Source organism: Pteropus alecto, unplaced genomic scaffold, assembly GCF_000325575.1.
Source record: "Pteropus alecto unplaced genomic scaffold, ASM32557v1 scaffold3, whole genome shotgun sequence".
Lineage (NCBI taxonomy): Eukaryota > Metazoa > Chordata > Mammalia > Chiroptera > Pteropodidae > Pteropus > Pteropus alecto.
In genome coordinates, this window is record NW_006442484.1 from 23,325,614 (window position 1) to 23,331,440 (window position 5,827).

Consider the following 5,827-nt stretch of genomic DNA (forward strand, 5'->3'; position numbering starts at 1 on the left):
AAAAAAAAAAAAGAATTCCCTTCCCCTCAAAGTCCTCACAATAAATAAATCTGCTTTCTGTTTCTATGGACTTATCAATTGTGAATATAATATAAACGGAATTGTACAATATGTGACCTTTTGTGTGTTGCTTTTTTCACTTAGCAAAATATTTTGGAGACTCATCCACATTGTAGCATATATCAGAACTTCATTACTTTTTTATAGCTGAATAATATTTCATTGTGTATATATACTGTATTTTGTTTATACGTTCATTCATCAATGGACATTTAGATGATTGTGAACAGTGCTGCTCTAAAAATACATGTACATGTTTTAGTACCTGTTTTTAGTTATTTTTTGTAAACACAAAAGTGCATGTGAAGTGGTATCTCATTTTGGGTTTGATTTGTAATTTTTAATGATTAATCATATTGAGCTTCTTCTCATGTGTTGAAGATTTGTATATTTTCTTTGGAGAAATGTCAGTTCAAGTTCTTTGCACATTTAAATTGTGTTATCTGTTTTTGTTGTTATAGTTGTTAAATTGTAAGAGATCTTTACATATTCTGGATTAGAGACTATTATCATATATATAATTTGCAAATATGTTTTCTCATTGTGTATGTTGAATGAGTTATGAATTAAACAAAATAGAGAGAAGTGTTTTGCATTAATCCTTTAGGTAGCCCCCCAAAAGGTTATAACAGATCTACACAATCATTTGCAAATATGATCTGTTCTACTATCTCTGAAACCAGGGACTAAAGTCACTTTAGTCTAAGTAGACCTTCCTTCAATTAATGTTGCATAATATCTGAAATAGAAAAGATGATAAATAGAAATTTTGATGAATTAGCTTAATGCATTACTGCTATTATTTCTATCAAATCCTGTTTATGCCCCCAGTTTTTCTTGACAACTTGTACTTTGCTCCATCTCCACGTTCCTAACCAAGGGCACCATTATTTTGAGCTTAAACTCTACATTTTTTTATAAATGGAAACCTGACCCATCAAATTCATTCAGCACAAAACAGTCAAAATGATTATTTTTATAACACAACTCTCATCTTTTTTTCCCCAAACCACTGAGTATCTACCTCTCTCTCCTAGGATGAAGTACAACATTCTCAACATTCTCAAAACAATCTTCTAAGAATTGTAAATTATCTCACCTATACTTCTTTTTTATTTCCAGGTATTTGCCACTCTAGCTCAACTAAAGCCAAGCTACACTGGGCTTATTTCACTTCTGAAAATCACGAAGCTCTTTCTGGATTCACTAGAACCATGGTATACATAGCCATGCAGGTTAGCATACTGCATAACTCTGGGAAAAATATAAAAATAGATTGTCCATGGCCCATACCTTCCTCTTTGTCCTGGAGTTGTCTATGTGGAAGTCATGACCAATCATACATTACATCCTCTGATAGTTCCACACATCCATCTCCCTTCATTTAAGTATTTCTAACCATTCTTCAATTCTCAACACAAGTGAGCCTGAGACTACATCAGAAGCTTAATAATATATTTTGAAAGAATGAATCAACAATTGTATATGTAGAATTACCCAATTAATAAAACTCATGTCATAGACACAATTTAATTGCCTCTTCTCAATGCTATATGATTGGCTACAATTTCATTTTTTTTTTATTTTATTTTCTCATGTATATATGAGAAATTAAAGTTCAATAAGTTTGTAATGCCCCACGTCACTGACAATAGTTAATAGCATAGAACAGATAATCACTGTGTTCCAATTTAAAATTCTTAGTTCATTCTACCAAATCAAAATGACTTTTGCTTGATTATATGTACTATTTTCATTGGCATTCTTTGTAAAATTATTGTGTCCTACCCAAATTGTATGTTCTTTGAGAATATGCATCATGTCAGCTCTTTATTTAATGATAGTAATTGTATTTAATGTTTTGATATTAGTAATACCATTACATAATAAATTAGAATAAAATTCAAAACAATCTCCTATATTAATATGTTTCAATTGTTTTACTAAAATTATTGACCATAACAGTTCAATCCAATGTGACAAACTCTGATTGATAAAGTAATATAGGATGTACAAAAAATGATTTCTTGAAAATATTATATGGAAATGTATTACATATTTTTAGTACTAAATTTTTAAATACATAACCAATGCAAATAATTTAAAATTTTATTGAGATTGCCAAAGCTTTCTGTTTTCTGTTTACTTCATATGTTGTAAGAGTTGTCTTTAGACAGGATCTTACAATATTATTGAGAAAACCAGTTAATTTCTAGTATATGGCCTCAATTTAACTCATGTGGAATTAATAACAAGGTAAAGCGTCACTCCATCAATTTTAAAGTATAATTTATTTTGTGTTTGTTAGTTAATAATAGTTCATGGTTAATAAATTATTTAAATATAAACTAATATAAAAATTTTAATTTTGAAAATATACGATCATTGAAGAAAACTGAATTTCTTTTCATGAAGGCTCTAAATTTATTATATCGGTAATTGAACCATTAGAGCTGGTGTTCTCAGCAAAACTAAATTTGCCACCTTATATTTAAGTTATTAGTTTTTAGAAGTTTACACTGTGATGTATGGAATGAATTCAAGAAGTTGTAGTTTCTGCTTGTCACTCAACTTTTATGTTTAGAATCATTTAGAGAGATTAGTCTTGCTGTAAGATCTCGATATCAGCATAGCAATATTGTCATGGATCTTAGTGCAGGCATCCTGAATTTGTTCCCTCGGTTCCTCTGTGTCTAAGCCTTCCACTGTAATTTCTCTCCTTCTGAAGCAGTCATGTTCTAATTGATTCCACTGTTTATATCACTGCTGACTTCTCATATCTCCATTATGAACATTAAAATTAAAAATAAAGAGGCTCATCAGATTTCTTGTCACCTATTTTAGTTTTGTCAACAACAAATGCTTTATTTTGATGTAACAGCATAAAATATCTGTGGTGTGTTACAACTAAAATGCCGTGGTATAGCATAAAGTTTTTAGATATTTAATCAAACATCTAAATAAAAAATATATCCGTACTGACTAACAGAGACAAGATTCTGATTACCTATCATTGAGGAAATAAAATGTTTGAGAAAATTATTTGGTGTGTTCCACTGTTGTACCTGTCACACACTTTTAATTAAAAATGTATTGATGCATGACTAAACTGTGCTTGGTGAAAAACAGAGTCATTTTAGTCCAATTGCAGTAATGTACACATGAAATAAGCCCATGTAATTATAACACAAAGACAGCTCAGCACAGTGAGCATCTCACACCTCCATCTCAAAGCAGATGTAGATGTGAGGCGCCAAATATCACAAATCTGTGTGGACTCAATCAGCACAAATGAATTTACTAATCTAGTCTAAATACCTGTAATGAAGCCATTTCGCTAATCTATGAAAAATTAAATATGTAGAGAAATGAATTTGGAATAAAGATTAGCTCCCCCCCATCCCCATTACTGGATCTCAGAATTAACTAAACCCACTCTATCCTCAGTCAGTGGCTGAAATGAAATGCAATATTTGCTTATTTCAAACAGTGGTAGAGGAATGTTATTATGAGTTTAGAAAGTAGATTGAAAAGACCTTTCTTATATTAACTGATTTTTAAAAATAATTTACTCACAAAAACATACCCAGCGACACAATCAAGACACAAAAATGAAAATCAAAGACTCATGTTTGAGGCACTGACTTTTAGTGGATATTTTTGAAATAGTCGCAAAGTGTAAGGTGTTTTAGAAATCTTCGAAACCATAACCCAGAAAAAAAACATAAGATAATAAATTATTTAAGTTCGAAAGTTCTTTTTTTTCCTAAAGCAGACCCATAGATCGAAAGTTGCATTTAATAACAGAGTGACACAATTAATTAAACTAATAATCATTAACTCATAATCCTCTATTAGAACCCATTATGTGTTACATTAAACACTGGGAAAAGGAAGAAAACACTTTATTTCTCTTTTTATAAGAGAGAAATCACATTAAGTGTTTCTACATACAACATCTAATTTAATCCTGAAGACACTTTTGGGAAGTAGGAATCTTTTTACAGAAGAGATAACTGACACTGATATTTAAAACCAGCTTTCAAAACAGATAATGAGTGACAGATTAAAACTTTTTATCCTCTGACAGCAAAATTTGGGTTCTTCCTATCATTGTGATCAATTAGTTGTTTCTACATTCAAGTAACTTAGTCAAAAAAAGGAGCCATGTCTGAGAAAGTCCACTAACGTGTGACTCTAATACACTCCATACGTTTGTATACTTTACCTTATTTTATTATCCTATGCTTTAGACATTAAACATTTTAAGATTGCAATCATCATTTTACAGTAAGGAAACAGGATAAAAGAGATTATCTATGTCATCTAAAGTTGCTAGTTAGTTTATAAGAGACAAATTTCAAATCCAGATTACCCTTGTTCTCAAAGTCCTGATTTTCTGGGCTTAATGTATAGGAATGGCATAAGTGGGAGGTAAATATGAGCATCCCAGAATTTAGATTTGGGGAGTTGATGTTTAGGTTAAGTTATCTAGACTTATAAAAATAATCAACATTTTTTAGGGGGGAGAATAATATTCATTGACGTCTCACTATAAAAATGTCAAGGTAATTGTAGACGTATATCTGCAAGCACTATAAGAGTTGATTTCAAAGATGGAGTGTTGACATAGGGTAATGAGGTAAAAACTTCTGATGACCAGAGAAACTGCACAGTGGAGAAGTGAAAGCTGACATGGGGTGGGGGAGTTGTCAGGGAGGTAGAATTGAGTGAATCATTCTGATAGCCATTTAATAGCTGAGTCAATGTTTCAATCTTTAGTGAAAAGACAAAAATATAGCACCTAGGAGGAAAAACCGAAATGCTAAAGTAGAGACATCGGTTTTGTGCATAAGGAATTTAAGATTCCTTATCTTACTTGGGAATGTAGTATTTGATTAATGAATGAATGGTCAGAGCTAGATATAAAGATCAACGATCCATTTGTATGAATGTGAGAGCTCAAGCTGTTATTTGATAAGAAATGGGGAAGATAGACATGAATTTAACTTTGGAGAAGATCTCTTATTGTTGGAGAAAAGAGGGAGTTACATAAGTGGTCATAAAATTTGGTAAAGGATGACGAATGACAACATGAAGAATACCAAGAGAAGAGAGTTTCAAAAAACAAGCAATAATAGAGCACTTATGTCTATTTCAAGTTGTACTCTTATCTCTAGAAACCAGGAATTACAAGGAAACTTATATAGTCTCCCTCATGAAAATATAGGTTGGTGGCACTAAAAAATATATATAATTTGGTGAGATACAATAACACAGAATTCTTCCAATGTTACATTTTTAAAAGGAGTAATTAGAAGTCCCTTCATTTTCGTGCCCACAGATTTACACCATAATATTTTTCCTCTTATCACAGATATCAAATGCTCTCTCTACATCTTCTTTATTAAAATTATTAATTTATTCATTCATTTGCTCATACATTTGTTTATTAATTAAGTATATACTTTTTGGTAAAGTATAGTATGCTGGAGACTGTGGAGAATCACAAAAAACAAAGACAGAAAACCCCTGTCTTCATGCAGGATAGATTAACTCTTTCTAATAAATGTGTGGCATGGGAAACAGGATGGCAGATTCTACATTTATAATCTAACATACAAATACTATAGAAGACTCAAACAGAAGAAGCAACAATTTTGAAGATGTTGCTATATCTCTATTTCATTTTTACTGTGGGACTACAAGTTCAATAGAGTCTCATTTTTTTCCCAATTCTGCCAAGCCTTTCTTTAGCTGTGGTTTC